Source organism: Rhincodon typus, chromosome 10 (assembly GCF_021869965.1).
Source record: "Rhincodon typus isolate 14 chromosome 10, sRhiTyp1.1, whole genome shotgun sequence".
Lineage (NCBI taxonomy): Eukaryota > Metazoa > Chordata > Chondrichthyes > Orectolobiformes > Rhincodontidae > Rhincodon > Rhincodon typus.
The window spans coordinates 5,995,580-6,015,819 of record NC_063341.1 but is presented as its reverse complement, the minus strand read 5'-3'; the positions used below and the strand labels follow the sequence as shown (position 1 = coordinate 6,015,819).

Here is a 20,240-nt window from a genome sequence, read left to right as displayed (position 1 = left end):
ATTTTAAAATTGTTTAAAATACATGAGGATTGCTTTGCTGTGTTCTATTAAATCAGTTTGTCCAACAAACAAAGATTAAACATGGCTAGAAGAAAAATCTCAAAAAATTGTATAAGAAACAGCTAATTAACCATTTCAGAAAATTTCTATTGAGTTGCCTGTCAGCTTCATTCTTGCAACAAAGTGATTGCATCCTGTTATTTGTCACATCCGAGGGCAGCGAATTGCTGTCTGTGCAGTGAACGCTGCTCTGTTGAGTTATGATTTAGCAGCATGCTCTGAAAACAGCAGAAAATAACACTTCCTCCAGGTGTGTTTCCTAAGCTAATCTTGAGCGCTTGTTTCAAACTTTCCAGAGTTGCACAACCCATCCTGAAAACTAGGATAGTTTTGTACTGTAACACCATAAAAAGTGTGATCCATTCAATTGGATGTTCTTGAAAGAATGCCATTAAGTTTCTGATCTGGGTTAGCATCCTGCTCCAGATACAATCCATCATATTTTTATATACTTCCTGAGTTTTTTCACATTAAAGTAACTACTTTGCCATACAAGTCTCCTAAAAAAAAATGATTCTTAAGAACTGAGTTTCCCAGCTTCCAGATATATATAGTACTAACTGAATGAATACTGCATCCATTAACAATGGTGTGCCTTGACAGAAGTAACAGTAAGCTAAAAGTTCCTCTCATTCGTCAAAAGGAATTTCTATTCATGCAACAACAACTTCAATTCCATTAGCTGTTTACTGTCACTGGGTTATAATCTCGATGTCTGGATTGTCCTTTATACAGTTTTTTTTTTTGACTTTATAATTTTGTGTGGTTGGTGACCAGAACTGAATTGCATCATCTGCAAATTTACTAACCCAACCATTCACATTTTCATCCAAGTAATTTATATTTATCACAAACAACGGAGGTCCCAGTATGGATCCCTGTGGAACACACTAGTCATGGACCTCCAGCCAGAAAAGCACCCTTTCACCGCTACCCTCTGCCTTCTATGGGCAAGCCAATTCTGAATCCTCACGGCCACGACACCATGGAACCCATGCATCTTAATCATCTGGATGAGCCTACCACGAGGGACTTTGTTGAAAGCCTTACTAGAACCCATGTAGATAACATCCACTGTGCTCCCTTCATCAATCACCTTTGTCACCACTTCGAAAAATTTAATCAACTTAGTAAGACATGACATGCCCCCTACAAAGCCATGCTAACTGTCCCTAATGAGGCCATGCTTTTCCAAATGCATGTAAATCCTACCACTAAGAATTCTCTCCAGAAGCTTCCCAACCACCGACATGAGACTCACAGATCTGTAGTTTCCTGAGTTGTCCCTATTTCCCTTCTTCAACAGAGGAACATCATTAGTTGCTCACCAGTCCTCCAGGACCTCTCCAGTGGCTTATGAGGATACAAAGATGTTGGTAAAGGACCCAGCAATCTCCTCTCTTCCCTCTTTCATAACCTGGGGTAGATACCATCAGGCCGTGGGGACTTATCCACCTTAATGCTCTTCGAGACCCAACACCACTTCTTCCTTGATCTCAAAATGCCCTAGCATATTAGCATGATCCATACAAATCTCACGATCCTCCATATCCTTCTCCTAGTGATTACCGATCTCACCCACATCCTCTACCACTAAGCACAGGTTCCCTCCTTTATCCTTGAGTGGTCCTACCTTCTCCTTAGTTATCCTCTTGTTTTCAGTGTATGTATAGAATGCCTTGGGATTCTCTTTAAACCCTACTTGCCAAGGTCATTTCATGGCCCTTTCTTGTTCTCCTAATTCCTTGCTTGAGTTCTTTCCTGCTTTCTTTATATTCCTCATGGCCCTGTTCGATTTTAGCTTCCTAAACCTGACATATGCTTCTTTTTCCCTTTTGACTAAATTCACAACCTGTTTTTGACTAGCGCAGACTCCGTGGGTCAAAAGACCCTTTTCTGTGCTATAAATCTCAATAACACTATAACTCTGAAGGAGCCAAAACTGTTGACAGCCTTCCAGCTGTGGTCAAACTAGTGTCCTCTATACTTTTGGAAAGACTTCCCTATTTTTGTACTCCATTCCCTTTAAAATAAAGGCTAAGATCCCATTTGTCTTTCCTCTAAGCTGCTAAATTTGTATGCTAGCTTTCTGTGATTCATGCACAAGGATTCAATTCTTCCATGCTGCAGCTTTCTGTACTTTCTCCATTTAAGTAATATTCAACTCCTCTGTCTTTCCTGCCAAAGTGCATAACCTCACATTTTCCCGCATTATATTCCATTTGCCAAGTTTGTTCAGCTCTTTGTTTTGCCTTCAATCTACTGACATTATAACTCATGGTTGGTATCCTTATTAATTGTCCTCATCTGCACTAATATCGGTAGTTTACTGTTTTATGTGTTGGTGGTTCTTGCACAATGTGCACTGACCCTTTATTGTGGTTAATTAGTTGAAAAGAATGTAATATCTGACGTGAGCTAATAGATTCTGAATCTCACTGTCTTTCCAGCAGCAAAAGGGAGGCAGATGTCTGATTGAGACAACCGTATAAAAGGAACAAAGGAATATACTCACTGTAAGAACACCTCAAATTCCTTTAGAAAGCATCATGAGTGGTACCAGCAATGAGGAATTTCAGTTATTCAGTGAGACTGGGTAGGCCAAGAAGGATGAAGAGGATGTTTAATTGAGAAATTCAAAATGGTTAGGAGTTTTGACGAAATAGAGAGGGACAAATTGCTTGCACTAGCAGGAGGATTAGTAAGCAGAGAATTTAAATCGTTGACAAAAGTTCTGAGGGAGGCCTAGATGAAATAGTTTTGCCCAATTATCACGAAAACTGAAATGCATCTTTTAAAAGGATGATAAAAGAAGATTCATTCATAACTTTCAAAAGGTTATTGGAGGTATAATTATGGGAGCAGAATACAGGGCTCTAGAAAGTGCTCAAAGGAATAGAACACACTACTATACTTGACTCACTTTCATTTCATTGCTTTTGAACACAATTTAGTAGTAAGTATGGATAGGAGAGGAAAGTGCCTGTTAGGCATTTCTCTGACTCAGCTGATATCAAATGCTTTTATTTTGCTTATATTGAATAGTGATAGTCTTTTGAGAAGTCCTGTTGCTGATTAAATAGATTTCATATGTTAAGAATAAATTTGTTGGTAAAGTGTAAATCAACCGGCTAATTGAATTAGAATTTATACAAAGAAGATGACAGATAATGTATTTAATCTAGAAATGAGCTGCAGGCTATTGCAAATGAATTTCACCTACAGTATAACTAGCATTGCAGCTGAACAGCTGTACAAACCTAAGGTAAATAAATCTCAGATACATCTAAGGATTCTTCAGGAAACGAGGAAGCAGTTTCAAAACCTCGCAAAATATAAAGTACTGAGTACTGTGGAGATGCCCAGGAACTTGAGCAAGAGGGATATTAATCCATTCTTTCAGAAAGATAGCAACAGTAACTCAAGAAATTGCAGGCTTGTGAGCTTGATGCCTATTTCAGGTTTAATCCCTTGTTAAATAAAGTATGATTATAGAGCATTTAAAAATAGAGCTAAAATCACAAAAGATGACCGATATGGATTCACAAGCATGAGGGTTCACTGAGCTAATTTACCAATTTTCTTTGAAAGTGTGATAAAGGAGTTTGCTGTGGTGCACTTGGATTTCATTAAGGCCTTTGGTATGTTTTGTCAAGAAAAGCTGGTGCTAGAAATGAAGAAAGCAAAGATTGGTAGAAATATTTTATAACAAACAAATAATTGGTTGACAAAGAGCACCAGAGTTAGTTGTGTAAGAATTGGCTTGAACCTGGGAAAAATTTGTCAGTGAGATTCTTAAGTCTGTTTTGGGATCTTATTATGATCACTGTCATCAAATGTCATTCAACTTCACATGGGGTCACAATTTTGCACTTGTGCCAATCTGGGCTCGAAACTTCTTGTAGGGCTGTTCTATCATGGACTGCTCAACAACTGCTCCTGTACTAGCTGATGACCCTCCGCTCCAGAGTTCATGCTTCCTTGAACTGTGAAATCTGTACCCCAATGTTTATTCACCAACATATCTCCAGCCTTTCACCAACAACAAGTTTCATCAAGCTAAGTCTTTACTTGTGCTTTTCTCTGAGCTTCCAGCTTGCTCTGCTGCATCAAGTAGACACTGCTTAAGGGCTTTCAGTCCACGATATCAGCTGTACTGACCTATTAGTGACACTCGGCTTCTCATGAAACAGCACAATTTCCAGGTGGAGTGGAAAGTGAGGACAAGTACCAGAACGTGCTTCCAGGAGGGAGAGGAAGGGAAGAGAGTAGACATGTGGAAAATGTGGCAGACGTGGTCAAGAGCCCTGTCATCATAATTAGTGTAAATCCTCAGTTGAGGAGAAAAGGAGACATCTTAGAAGTGCTCTGCTGGAAAGTTGCATCATTAGAACACATGAGATAGAGACTGAGGAACTGGAAGAATGGAATAGAATTACTACATGGTGCATTGCATCTGGAAGTGTAGTCAAGGTAGCTGTGGGAATCAATCGGCTTATAATAAATATTAGAACTAGCCTTGACACACAAAAGTCGAGGAAGGGAAAAGTCGGAGATGAACCATGTGGAGACGAGCAAAGGATGCACAATTTTTTTATTCATTCATCGGATGAGGGCATTGCTGGCTAGGCTAGCATTTATTGCCCATCCCTAATTACCCAGAGGGCAGTTAGGAGTCAATCACATTGCTGTGGAGCTGGAGGAACACACAGGTCAGGCAGCACCAGAGGAGTAGGAAAGTCGACATTTCGGGTCAGGACCCTTCAGTACTGAAGAGCTGTGTTCCTCCAGCTCCACACCATGTTAGACTCTGACTCCAGCATCTGCAGTTCTTGCCATCTCCGGGTAAGTATGGCAGTTTCATTCCCTAAAGGACATTAATAAACTAGATGGGTTTTTTTCTCCTGACAGTCAACAGATTCGACCATCTACCATGGCGGGATTCCAATCCAGGTCCCTAGAACATTATCCAGGTCTCTGGGTTAACAGTCCAGCAATAATACCACTTATGCTTATGCCTCCCCCAATTGAAAACTAACTGTAAATTGCTACTTTGTTTTGCTGCAATGCAAGATAGTCACTTCAAAATGTAGTGCATTTCACGACTGAAGTCTACATGAGAGGAAAAGGTCAGAAAGATTCTCAGCTCAAAATTGTTGCTGTTTGTAAATTGCCTTCATATGTTGGCTGCTTTGAATTTCTGTCAGCTAAAAGTACAATCCAAATTAATTCTTCATTTTGGCGAGCAATGTGTTTTTTTAATGTTTAATAGTTTTTTCAGCTGCAAATTTCTATGATCACACTGTGGTCCAGCAGGAGTACAGTTCACAATTTAGGTATAGAGTTTTTCTGTTTGTGTTTGTCACAAGAAGTGTAAATTAAGTTCCCTTTAAAGCAGGATGTGTATCTAGAATGAACAGATGGGTACCAGACTGTGAAAATGCTTTTTGGAAAGTACATTTTATTTTAAAACTAAATATAATTGGTGCGTGGGTTAGCTCTGTTTTAAAGCAATATCAGTGCCGCAGATTGAGGAGATACAAATTTAATCCCCCAATTTAATCCATTTCTGATCATTGTACCAATTACTATGTATCCTTGCAGCAAAAGACAAAATCAAATGAGAAAGTCTGCTACTCTCCTTGAAGCAGCCAAACTGTAGAAGTATTCCAAGAAGTCGAAAATAAAGTTAATTGCTCCAGATGCAATGACTGGTGTTCATTTAGTTTCCTTTAACAGCACCTTCCAAGCCCCTGGGGTCTTCCATCAAGAAGGACAAGGGCAGCAGATGCATGTGAGCATCACCATCTGCAAGTCGCACACAATGTTTACTTCGAACTATATTTCTGTTCCTTCAATGTTGCTGGGTCAAAATCCTCCCTAATAGCACAGTGAGGTCTGTCCAACCAATGACTGCAGCAATTCAGGAGGACAGTTTGACACCATCTTCTCCAGGGCAATAAATGCTGGCCTAATCAGTGACAACTACATGTCAAGCCCATGAACAAACACAAAAAAAATTAACTAGGTATTGATAGTCAACCAATATCACTGCATTAGATTATTTGGCTATTTAACTTATTGTGTGCATATTAATTGGCATATTTCAACACATTACAACATTAACTGCAGCACGGAAGTACTTAATTAGCTACTGCTTGAAAATATTCTCAGGTTGGGAAAGGTGTGTTAGAATTTTTGTGAGTATGATAATTTAATAACAATCCAGAGGTTTGGATTTGAATTACTAACATATGACAAAGATCTTTCAGCCCGATTAGTTTATCCATGTAGCTAGACTCCATAGACCTCACTTCCTCCTCAACTCAGATCGATACTGCATTTAATCAGGTGTTCTGAAGATGAGTAACTGGACTCGAAACATTAACTGTTTTCTCTTCACAGAGGCTGCCGGGCCTGCTGAGTTTCTCCAGCAATTTTTGTTTTGGTTTGCTGCACTAAATTGTTTTTTTAAAGGAAACTTGGATTTTCACCTTTTATTCCAGTTGGAAACATCATTCAAGTTTAGATCAAACTTTAATGTGAAGAACTTTACAGTGTCTAATGACATTCTAGTAATTGCAATGACTCTCCATTTCCCAAATTTCTCCCTGTTCTCTCTCTGTCTGTCTCTCACACAAAGCTCTGGAATGAGTGCCATCTGATCGAGAGACCAAGTTTTTTTTAAACTCATTTCACCTTGTCTTGCAACGAAATACCAAATATCTCGCAAACACAATTTTGACTTTCTTATTTGTGTCTTCCAGTATGAGAAAGTAGTAAATCAAAATATTTACTGCCTCTCCCCGGTTCTATTCTGGCTAACATTGTTTTAACATTCTCACTTCTTCACTGACAGCTCTCTTGCAATACAAAAATACTTCAGCTTTTGCCTCTTTCGCTACTCTGTTTTAATTTTTTTCTCTAGTTTCTTCTAGTCACCCTTTTGATGAGTTGTCTAACATTCTCAGAGTCATCACAGTGCCCCTTCCAGTTCCCTGTTCAAAATAATAGAAACAGATGTACCTCCTGACAACTTTTAATTTTCCTGCTAATCCAATGAAGGCCTCACTTGTTTAATATAAGCTTGTGCTCGTCCTTGATGTGCATTTGTCTTACACATTCAACACTACGGAATCACTGCAGTGTTATGATGCAGAAGGAGGCCATTCGGCCCATCGTTCTGGCACCAGCTCCTTAAATGAGCATCATTGTTGAGTGCCAATCTCCTGCTTTTTGACTATACCTTTACATTATTTTATTCAAATAATCATCCGATGCTCCATTGAAACCTCAACTGGACCTGCCCCAACAACATTTCCAGACAGTGCATACCATACCCTCACTACTTACTGAGTGAATTGTTCTTTCCTCACTTCTCCCTTGCTGCTTTTGCCCATCATTTTAAATCTGTGCTTGCCTGTTCTTGTTCCTTTTACAAATTAGAACAGTTTCTTCCTATTTAGTCTAGTCAGCATTTTCCTTTTAACATACTCCTTTTAATGATGTTGCATCTGTCCTCTTGATGAATACCCTCCTTCACTCTATTCACTTCAGTTATACTTTTAACTTGGTCCTTTAGTAGTTATAAACTTGTTCTTCTGATCTTGGTGTATCTGAATCCAAGAAGATGTTAAACTTAGTTGTGCGATCATTCTTCCCCAGGCATGCTATAACTTTTATTTCTTGTATGTTATTGAGTCATCTGATACATTGGATTTTTAACTAAATTAGGCAATATTTGAATAGTTTATGTTGTGCGTGTTGTGCATGTCCTTATCTGTGACCCCCTTTTTTGACATTGAAGACATTGAAAAAACATTGACTTGAAGCTGTAAGTTAAATAGAGATGCACTTTTCTCTATGCAATGACTGAAACAGACAGGCAGGAAATAAATGAAAGCCTGTTCGCACCTGTAAAGAAAAAGGCAGGCTACGTTTCTGTCATTCATTAGAACTGCAGGTCTGCCAATACCTGTATGGCACTAAACTAAAGGAGTGTTGTCTATGCATTGAGTGTTTGCAAACAGCTCTTTCTGCATATACAGTTTCTGTTCTGTGTATGTTGGTTTCCTGATTTTCATCTAGCTCGTTGGGTTTTTTATTTGTATCAATTGTCTTCATAATGTAACTGTTAATTTAGTCTGCTTTAGAATTGACAATTAGATTCAGAAAGCAGTTAGCTGAGGGGAAAAAAGGAGTTGAGAAAATAAGGTGTAATTTGGCAGTTTTTAAAATTGGTTTCACAGCTGATACGTGGAGAAAAAGAAGATCGCGTTTTCAGCTTGAAAGCAGCGCTACTCCGAGCTCACTGAACTCAGTTTGGCAATGGTGCAGGAAAATATAATTATCATGTCAGGAATCACAGACTGGATTGAGTTAATGCAAGTGATTTGTAGTGCTTTTGATTCTAAGTAAGAAAACAGTGCAGTCCTCTCTCTAGGCTTGCTAATTTGCTATTCTGTGCTTGTATTTCAGAAAGTTTCATCAATGACCCAAAAGATCATGAGGTGATGATGCAGATTGATTGTGAGGTGATGGCCACCAGAATAATTCACATAAAGTCATCATCTATACCTTCCTTTCTGCGAGAGCGACGGGAGAATCATACTGATTCATACCAGCGTCCATCACCTGCGCCTACCCATGCAGCACCTCACATCATCACAGAGTCGACCCATGGGAATGTCTTCAAACTTTACCAATAGTGCTTGGTTTAAACCATATAACATCTTGAATCTCTAGACTGTTTTCCAAAGGGTCATAAGATCTACTTTGAATCTAAAGTAGCATGTCAGTCAATTCTTGTATAACTTGGAAAACAAAATTATTAAAGAAGATTTTTCTTTTTAATTAGTGAAAATCTTAGCCGATGTAGTACAACTTAAAAACAAAAGCAGAAATTGTGGAAAAGCTCAACAGGTCTGGCAGCATCTGTGGAGAGAAATCAGAGTTAATGTTTTGGGTCCAGTGACCCAAGTTCTGAGGAAGGGTCGCTGGACCCAAAATGTTAATTCTGATTTCTCACAACTGATGCTGCCAGACCTGTTGAGCTTTTCCAACAATCTCTGTTTCTGTTTCTGATTTCCAGAATTCGCAATTCTTTCAGCTTTTAGTACAAATTAACCCAGTTTGATCTATCTTGGGTGATTCTGATTATCCACCTAACTTTTACATGAGTCTGTATTAAACTTGGGTCTATTTAAAACAAAATGTTGCTTTGAACAGATTATACTTGTGAAATATCAGAATCTTTGGGAGTTGAAATACTTGAAGGAGAAACCGACTATATGTATTAGATGAAAGCAATAGTACTAAGCATTCTTAATCTTCTGCAAAACTGCTGTTACCAAAGCCAGCATATCAACAAGGTGATATATCAGTGTAGCTTGAAATAAAAATATGGAATGGCTACATGAATTGAACTATTATACACTCCCAAAAAAATTCAAAGACCACTATAGAGCTTGTTTTCCTTTAATTTTCCACTTTTGCTTGACAAGTTCCTTTCGATAATTTTGGCCAGTTTGTCTATTCCATGTAGGCTGGACCTGTGATTGCAGCAACTAAAAAATATGCTGAATAATCTGAAGGAGGCCATGCGCAGCAATGTTGTGAATGAATTCTTTAAAAATGTGGGAGATTTCAGGTCTATTCAACACTGGACACGTTTTCTCCTCCTATCTCCTCCAACCCTGGTTGAAGACTCTCTCTGGAGCATAAACCAAAGCTCCTAAAGAACTCAGGTACTTTGTCCTAGTTGTTTTGGTTGTTGTTTAAATGCAAACCAAGTGAGTCCAGGCTATTTGTCCATTCCTGCATGATATGATTCCTGTCTACCTGCAGGGACTCTGAATTGATGATCAAAGCAAAAATCCTGGTTCACTTTTCTTTTTCACTGCATGAGCTTGGCAGTGCTGCAGCAATGTTGCCATTTCCCATCACTGTCCAGATTGGTATGAACCAACTTTGGATCACTGAACAATAATCAGACCTCAGACACTTGAATCAGTATCATAGCATATTATAGTGCAGTTTATGGACATTTAAATTTGAGTTTAAATCTCCAATTGCCTTGACAGTTCGTGTCCAGACTTAGCAGTTCAATAGAACATTCTGCTCAATCAAATGTAAATTGAGATATTCATATCCAATATTTGGATGAGTTCATCAGTTCACTAGAGTTTATCAGTTGCTTGATAGCAGGGTTGATTAATCAAGGCTCACTGTTTGCATCATTGTCTCAAAATGCACATCTCTTGCTCCCCCATATATCACGAAGAATTCCACCCAGCAAACCTGTTTAGTCTCATTCCAATGACAACAGCTGTCCCTGTCAGTAAATTACCATCATTTGAATCCACTTAATCCAGAAGCCAAGAACATGTATTATGTTTTCATTTATTATTCACACACACTACCCAAGATTGTTCAAGGTGCAGCCTGAGAATGCTGATTGTGCATGCTCCGTTCAGGGTCTTTAATTTGTTTCTTACCTACAGCTCAAGAATTGTGAACTTATTTTTAAATAACGTTGCACTTAGCTACATTTTTCATGTTCATGCTTTCCTCCTTAATATCATTTATTTTGAGATTCAATTTTTTCAGCTAGTTCTGGAGAAACTGTGAAGTTGCAAATGTTCTTGTGCATTCTTAAAGTTTATCGTTGGTCTTCTGCTCAAGAAATTCATGTCTGCATTTACGACACACCATTAAAATTGATATTCTGTGGTAAATTTTGTGACATCTCCCTAATCTGTTGTTGAACTTAAGTTTACTTTTGCTTTGGCAAGTGCAACACGAAAGAATTCCATCCTTTGGATCGTGATCAGTTGACACCAAAAGTGAGGTCTAATGTCTCTTATGCATAGCACAGGTTTCCTCGTATGAATGTTCAATAAGACTGGAATTTGGCTGCAGCAGGAGTAAAAGCTTTCAGAAGATCATGTATTTATTGGCCTTTGTTTTGGAAGCCGCCTCCAACTTTGAGCAAGGGAGCTTAACCACGAATCATTATAACATTGGTTTATTAAAGGACATAGTTGTTGTCTGTCTATAGAATTCCCAATCTGGACCTTTAAGTTCCCTGTCATCATCATCCCACTTCCGAATGCCAAAAATAAACTCCTTTTTTGCTTGAACTGTGGCTTCAATCAATACCCATAAGCAAGCACATAGAGTATATTTGTGTAAATACACCCTAAATATTTGATATTTACTATACCAGTTCTGCTGTTACAATCAAAGTATCTTGTTTGATTTCTTTTAACTGCAGTTTGATATTCTTGCAAATCTGACAGAAGAACAAAAGTTTCTTATGGGTTGAAAGCATCTATAAGTATACTAAATGTCATTCATTATGCCAGTTTTTTAAACCTTATTCATTGGCTCTCCTTGCCTCATCTCTCCCTTCCTATTCTCCCAAATTTTCAGTCTTTATCCCTCACCCAGACCTGAAAATCTGTTCGGCCTCTGAGGCCAGCACTCTCAAAAGCTGTTTTCAACTTTGCTCCCAACTCCACCTCTGCCTCAGCTGATCTGGTGCTGAAGCTTTTATCTGTGCCTTTGTTTCCACTAGACTTGACTATTCTAATACACTCTTTCTGGCCTCCCACATTCTACCCTCAATAAACCTAAGGTCATCCAAAATTCTGCTGTCCTAACTCCTACCAAAGCCCAATGACTCCTTTCTGTGTTTGCTAGACTACTTTGGCTCCCAGTTAAGCTGCTCATCAATTTTAAAATGCTCCTCAAATCCCTCCATGGCTTCAACCCTGCGAGCCCTGACAGCCCTGCGAGCCTCCCGGATATCTGCAGTCCTGTCATTTTGCTGTCTTGAGCATTCCTGACTTTAGTCGCTGCATAGTTAGTAGCCATGCCTTCAGTTTCCGAGGCATTAAACTGTGGAATTTCCTGCATAAACCTGTCCATCGCTGTTTCTATATTCCTCAATTTAAGATGCTCCTTAAGATCTACCTGCTTGACGATGTTCTTTTTCATTGTCCCAAGTACCTCTTGATATGGCAGGCTGTCATATTTTGTTTGTCAAAGCTGCTTTGAATGTTCTTGGGTAATTTTGCTCCATCAAAGGAGCAATATAAATACAAATTGCCACTATGATGTATATTCCCATTTTGTCCTTAAGTTCACTGTGAATCCTCTTGATTGTGGCACATTTTATTAGTCGAATGCATGCAGGCTGGCTGCAGATGTATATTCCATGACGCCCAAGAACTGCTTGCCAATGCAGCCTCACTCCAAATGGCTCCTTCCCACTGCGAGTGTGAAAGTGAGAGAATGAGTAGATGTTATAGCAAGTGAGTGTGAGTGAGAGAGGAAGTGAATATGTGTGACAATACGAGACAGAATGTGAGTGAAAGAGAGTGTGTTATACAATGCCAATATCTGCTGACAAATTAAAATCCTCATCCTATTATAGCTCTGAATTGGGGTCCTGACAGGTTTCAGTCCTGTCAAGGTCACAGGAGGGAACCACTGCATTAATCTGTTTTTGAGTACCTAATTTACATGTTAGAATCATTGAAGATTTGAAGATCTTTTGAATTACAGGGGATTCTCCTATAACGTGTATTCCAGCAACATGAATTGGCTATAACGTGATTGACAAATAGGGCAACAGTATTTGTAAAACACGAACTTTGTGTTGGCTATAACGCGATTCTCAGCAAGTTTAGCATTAGACAACTATGACAATAATGCAGAAACACAAATGTGTGAGAACATAATGTTCTTATCGTATTATTTTGAAAAATTACATCAAGATCATTCCACATAAGTCTGGATAATTTGTCTGTCATGTAACAAATTTTGACCTTTCAAATTCACAATCGATTGGACTACCAGTCAGATTAAAAAAAAATAATAGAATTAAGCCTCAGTCCAAATTAGGCAATAGGTCTCTCAAAGAACAATCACGAGAAAACAGCTTGAGTAAATAAATGACTCTGACTCAGAGATAGTAAGAACTGCAGATGCTGGAGTCAGAGATAACACAGTGCGGAGCTGGAGGAACACAGCAGGCCAGGCAGCATCACAGGAGTAGGAAAGTTGACATTTCAGAAGGGTCCTGACCCGAAACATCAACTTTCCTGCTCCTCTGATGCTGCCTGACCTATTGTGTTATCTCTATACTGAGGAAATAAATGATTGTCAATGTCCGGTTGATGAGGGGTGGTGACAGGCCCATTACCGTTAGTGAAAACATAGTGTAACTGCACATTGGGTAGTTTTGCTGGTGACTGGGAGATGTTGCCGCTGAGTGGGTGAGATGATTGCCAGTGACTAGTTGTTGATGTTTCTGACAGGTAAATGGTCTTACCCATGAATGCATTTAGTTGTATCTGGGCAATGCTGTTGGCGAGTGGCTTGATATCGTTTCTAATTGGGCTTTGCCGTTAGTGCTGTTTGTAAAGTTGGTGATTGGGATTTTCTCCAATGACTAAGTGATGCTGCTGAAGATTAGATCATTATTCTTGGTGACTGGTTTTTGCTGCTGAGGTTTGATCTTGCTGAATCATGTTGGTGTTGGCACTGGGTGATATTTTTCCAGGAAATGCTGGATACCACTGGTGTCCTTGTGTTTCTGATGGAAGCTGGATACTGTTGGTGACCGTAGGTTTTATTTTGCTGTTGAAAGGATGCTGTCTGTGGTAGTTTAGACTTACTACTGATAGGTGATTAATGCTACTGGTGGCAGCAGAATGTGGCTGAGGGCATGCTATTTGTGATCGCGACTGGGTGATGATGAGTGTCATTGAAGTTTGGGTACGAAAGTACAATGTGTTGTTGATGCGTGGGAGGCAAATCTACGGCTGCAGTAATGAAGAACCTGTAAATCTGTTCATTACTCTCTGCTTCTTCAAACTGCAATGATTTTAGCTGTAAACTGAACTCTGGCACTTTACTGTTTTTCTCACTTCTATCGAATTAATAATACTGCTTGCGACTGGATGAGGCTAATACTGATGACTGCTGCCAATACTTACAGGAGAGTGGTGAGGTAGAATTTTAAGTGATTTTGAGTGATATTTTTTGGTGTTCTGCCCCAAACCCTCCTTTTCCCATAGGCCCGTTTATTATATTGTGCAAATTTCTGTAACGTGATGTTGCACTGGAATGCAGCTATCATGTTATAGCAGAACCCCCTGTAATTGACGTAACCAATTCAGGTCAACTTAGAAATGCCACATCACCAGTTGAAGGGCAGCAGCCTGCTGTTTTAATGTTCTGGTTGACAACTACCCTTCAACGAAAGACAGATACAGATTATCTGTATTATAAACAAAGAATGTTTGAAATAATTGGCAGGTCTGTGGAGAGAATAACAGAGATAATATATTACATTAATGACTATTTATCAGTACTGGGAAAAGTTAGAGATTCATAGAAGTTTTAAGCAGATACAGAGGCTGTGACAGTGAGGATGTGGGACAAAGAACAAAGGGGAAGTTGTAGTGCTTGTGACAAGGTCAGCCAGATGGACATCGCAGAATATGAGTTCCCTGATTGGGGCTGTTAATCTGATCCAATCAGGGAGCCCTGGCTGAGAGATAATTATAGGAGTGTCTGCCTCCTAACCCCCTTCACATTTTGCCACGTGGGTGTTTTCCTGGTGGTGGCAAATATAGGATAAAGTCTTTGCACAATGGTGAAAAAAATAACACGAGTGTCAGACATCCTGTGACTCTGAGAGCTAACTCTGAGAAAGCTGGATCAGTGTCAAGGACTCTCCACGTGTAAATAAAGAGTGACTTGGTGACGGGATACTGCCCTCTGTGGAGTTATTTCAGTGGCAACGAGAGAAAAGAATGCTCCTGAAGAAATTCACTCACACCAGTCTTTGAGTTGGGGTCAGCATTTCTGGCATCATGCCATTACTTGGGAAGCGTGACTTGTTCAATCATGCCAGTGAAGACTGTACCCAGTAGATGGAAAGATTGTGTTATTTATTAAGGGCAAATGACATTAGTGCAGATGAAAAGCAGTAATTCTCCTGACAGCTTGTGAATCCACAACTTTTTTGGTTATTAGGAGACACCAGTTACTAAAATCTTTTGAAGAGTAATATTACGACCCCAAGCCGCCTCCAATTCTGAGACACTATCGGTTTTACACGGCAATTCGAGGACCAGGAGAATCCGTATCAGGATTTTTGACTAGGTTAAGGCAACTGGCAGAGGCATGTGACTTTGGTTTAACCCTTAATGGGATGCTGAGAGATCATTTGGTATGTGGAATTAATGATGTAACCATGCAAGAACACCTAGTAGCTGAAGCCCAACTGGGCTTCAAACAGGCACTACAGCTGGCTTTATCATTGGAAAATGCGGCAAATGGAACATATGAGTGGCAGGGTATTCCGATGAAAGTGGACACCCTCACCAGTCCGACTGAGCTTGGGGAGCACCACTTAAGTGCAGGCAACTGCAGAGCCTCACCTGGGGCCAAACAGGTAAAATTTTCTTCAGGGTCTACGAAGGCAAGCCATTGTAGCTGCTGCCAGTATATGGACTTGAAACAGCAAAAGAGTCCCACAAGACCTCAATTGAGTAAGAGAACTCATAGGCCAGTATCCAGGAGAGTGCATACCCTGGAACGTCCACCTACCTTCATTTGGAACAGTCAAATTGCTTAGCAACAACCAATCAAAATAAACGCCTGGCTCAATGTTCATGTGGTTCTAGTGGAGGTTGATACCACAACGGCGCTTTAGTCTTAAACAAAATTCGTTCTGGGCTCCAACCCTTAAGTGTGTGCAAGACCTCAGCTGGACTGAGAACTTATATCAGGGAACATTTGCAAATTAAGGGTAGACCTTTGGTCCTGGTCTCTCATGAGAAGCAGCTAGTTCAGTTACTACTGATTGTAGTAAAAGGCTTTGGCCCAAGATGGATGGGACGAAATTGGTTGAGAAAGATTGACCTGGATTGGCTCAACATTTTTTGAATAGAAAATGGCTGTCCAAGGGAAGTCCTAACTAAAATACCTGGAAGTTTTTTGGGAAGGCATAGAGACTATCAAATGAGCCAAGGACACCTTACATGTTGACCAAGAAGCAATTCTCTGATTCTATATTGCCTGCCCAGTGCCATTTACCTTGCGAGCAAAATTAGAGGCAGAAGTCAGGAGACTGGAAAGCAAAGTAATGATCAAATCAGTCCAGTTTGCAGAATGGACAGCACCAGTCATATCGATTGTGAAGCCTGCCTGGTCAATTCACCTTTGTGGGGATTTCAGACAAATGTTAAGCCACTTTCTGCAGCTGGATAAATACCCAACCCCTTGCATAGAAGATTTAGAGGATTTATACACAAAGCTGGCAGAGAGGCTGCCCTTCTCGAAGCTGCATGTGAGCCATGCATGCTTGCAATTGCGGTTAGATGAGGATTTCCAAAAGTATGCTACAATTAAAACCCATAAGGGTTTGTACCAATATACAACACTGGCATTTGGGATATCGTCAACCTGCGCAATTGTTCAGTGAATGATGGCGAAAATTTTACAAGACTGAGTTACACCTAATTGGAAGATAAAGTGAGGGTGATCAAAGGTACCGTGTCTCCTACGTCTTTACTGCAGCTTAGGTCTTTCCTTGGGCAGGTGAATTATTATGTAAAGTTCAAATTTAACCTGGCCTCCATGGTACTTTGGCATCAACTCTTAAGAAGGGATCGGCCTTGGAAATGGTTGGGTAGTGAAGCCATAGCTTTCATGAACCTCTAGAAACAGCTATCATCCTCTAAGGTTGGCATGCAGTGATCCCAAGCAAGATTTGGTATTGACGTGCCAAGCCTCCCTATATGGCATTGGGGAATTATTAGCTCATAGGTGACCCAATGGAGAGGAAGGCCGAATAGTGTATGCATCCAGCACTTTGGCTAATGCAGCGTGTAAATACCCCCATATAGAGAAGGAAGGTTTGGTTGTCATATTTGGAGTCAGGATGTTCCACCAATACCTTTACAGTTGTAAACTTAGAGCATAGAACAGTACAGCATGGTATAGGCCCTTCGGCCCACGATGTTGTGCCGACCTATTACCCTACTAAGATCAACATACTCTGCATACCCTACATTTTACTACCTTCCATATGCTTGTCCAAGAGTCGCTTAAAAGTCTCTAAAGTATCTGACTCCACTACCACTGCCAGCAGCGCATTCCACACGCCCACCATGCTCTGGGTGAAGAACCTACCTCTGACATCCCCCCTATACCTTCCTCCAATCACCTTTAAAATTATGCCCCCTCGTAATAGTCATTTCCACCCTGGGAAAAAGTCTCTGACTATTCACTTTATCTATGCCTCTCATCATCTTCTACACCTCTATCAAGTCACCTCTCATCCTTCTTCGCTCCAATGAAAAAAGCCCTAGCTCCCTCAACCTTTCCTCATAAGACCTGCCTTCCAGTCCAGGCAGCATCCTGGTAAATCTCCTCTGCATCCTCTCTCAAGCTTCCACATCTTTCCTATAATGAAGTGACTAGAACTGAACGCAATATTCTAAGTGTGGTCTAACCAGAGTTTTGTAGAGCTGCAGCATAACCTCACAGCTCTTAAATTCAATTCCCCTGCCCCTGAAAGCCAACACACCATACACCTTCTTTACAACCCTATCCACTTGGGTCGCAACTTCGAGGGATCTATGGACGTGAACCACAAGATCCCTCTGTTCCTCCACACTGCCGAGAATACTGCCATTAACCCTGTATTCTGTATTCAAATTCGACCTTCCGAAATGAATCAAAATAAACTTGTAATAATAACAGACCATTAACCACTGCTAGGTCTACTTCAAGAGGACAAGGCAGTAGTGCCCATAGCGTCAGGCCAAATTCAGCGGTGGGCTCTAGTACTGGTTGCATATATTTTAAGTTGGAACACCATCTGGGAGGCCAAGTAACAAATGTGGATGCATTGAGCTGTCTCCCACTGCAGATACACCACCAGTGGTATCACTACTGGAAGAGCCCTTAACAGTTTTGAATTTTCTGAACACACTTCCAGTCACGGCTAACAATATTAGACTTTGGATGCAAAAAGATCCAGTCCTGCCAGAACTGAAACAGCTGATTGTGATGGGGGAAACCAAAGGGCCATCGCAACCAGAATTGAAATCTTTTTGGACCCGGAGAGACCAGATCACAGTACAGAACAGCATATTATTAAGGGGAGGCGAGAGTGATTGTCCCGAACAAAGGTCACCACCAGATACGAGCTGAACTCCACTAGGGTCATCCAGGGATTTCCAAAATGCAGATGTCGGCGAGAAGTTATATCTAGTGGCCAGGACTGGATACAGATGTAAATACTTTGTTGGGGTAGTGCCCAAAGTGCCAGCAAGGACAAAAATTACTGCCAGCAGGTCCCCCATATTTGTGGGAATGGCTGTGTAAAGCCTGGACTTGGTTACACATCAACTCTGCAGGACCTTTCACGGGCTGTATGTTCTTATTCATTGTGGATGCCCACTCAAAGTGGCTGGGCGTGCATAGAGTTCATTTGTCAAACATGGGGATAATAAAAGAAAAACTGTGCACATCTTTTGCAATACATGGACTCATGGAAACTTGATCACAAATAATAGGTCATCATTTACCAGCAGGGAATTTAAATAGTTCCCAAAGTCAAATGGTATTCAACTTATAAGGGCAACTCTGTACCATCTGTCATCCAATGTTGTGGCAGCGAGAGCAATCCAAATTTTTACAGCAGGCTTAAAGAAACAGCCTACAGCTTCATTAGATATCAAACTGACCCAGTTACTATTTGATTGTCTGACCACCCCGCATGCAACTATAGGGTTAGCTCCAGTAGAGTTGCGCATGGGAAGAAGATTCCACACTGGTTTAAATCTAATCTTCCTGAATTTGGGGGCAGGGCAAAAAGGAATCAGTAATGTCAATGTTGACACAAAATTCCACTAAGCAAGAGAGACATTTTACTTCAGGGGACAAAGTTTGGGGTAGGAAACATGGGAATGGCCCTGCAATGGTAAGAGGAACAGTCGACGTGAGGTCAGGACCAGTGATATATAAAGTTCAGGTAGGTGCGACAGTCCTGAACAAGCACTTGGACCATATGAAAGCTGCAATCTTGGAAACTGTGCTGGAGCAAAATGTGCCTGGCTCGTTGACAGCCTTTCTGACTGTTCTGGAATCCGTGGGTTCTCCCTCTCCATCAGGAAACTGACATAGACACGGTGAATGTCACCTCCTCGACCCCTTTGCTGCCTGAAGAGGAAAGTGAATTTCTTCCAAGATGTTTCAAGTGCAAAAGGCTTCTTGCCGTGCATTACATGCTGCCTGTATCAGAGGCAGAGTTGGAGGAACCTGACCCAGTGCTAAAATGCCCCAAAGGGAACTACAAAAACGAAGCACCTCCCTATCTCCTCGGACTCAAGAGGGGACAGATGTAGTGATTGTAACAAGGTCAGCTAGGTAGACCTCAGAATATGGGTTCCCTGATTGAGTCTGTAAATCTGGTCCAATCGGGTAGCCCTTACTGACAGATAAAAAGAGGAACGTCAGACATCCTGTCCACTCTGACAGCTGGCCCTTAGGGCGTTGTATCATTGTCAAAGACTCTCCATGTGTAAATAAAGGGTGACTCGGTGATGGTATACCAGCCTCTGTGGCGTTATCTCGGAAGTCTGTGGTTGGATGGAAAGCTTGAGAGATTAAGTAATAAAAGGACTGATGCTGCAAGGTACAATAAGAGAGCGTTGGCACAAGTAAGTAAACAAAAGATGTTTCTAGAGAAGGTGTGAAGAGCAGAATTATGAGTAGGTGCTATCTGGAAGAAAAAAATACAAAACAACAAAGAGAAACAAATAGGGTCAGACATTATGGTTGGAAAATGTTGAACTTAATCTTGAGTCAAGAGGACTATACAGTGCCGATTTCACCCAGGAGTATTTGAGACAATGGGAAAGAAAAACTAAAGGACAGGTTGTGCATCTCCTGCATGCAAAGAAAGTGGATGGTTTATTGGTGGGGATTGGAGAGTGAACCATGATATCACTGGGGTAATAATTTCTTTGAAGGGTTGAATGGAGCCTTGCACTGAGGAGACATGTTTGGTGGTTTTGTGATGGAAGTAATAGAAATGGCAGAGTATGATCTTGTAAACAAATGACCTGGTCATGTATTACATGTTATGT

At 40.6% G+C, this 20,240-nt stretch overlaps 1 long non-coding RNA gene across 1 annotated transcript; it reads left to right on the top strand.

The window, feature by feature from the left end:
- The first annotated feature begins 2,508 nt into the window (after window positions 1-2,508).
- Window positions 2,509-11,201, top strand: LOC125484152. Its single transcript, XR_007262997.1, has 2 exons — window positions 2,509-2,576; window positions 8,539-11,201. It is a non-coding gene; the product is annotated as an uncharacterized LOC125484152 (long non-coding RNA).
- Window positions 11,202-20,240: the final 9,039 nt, after the last annotated feature.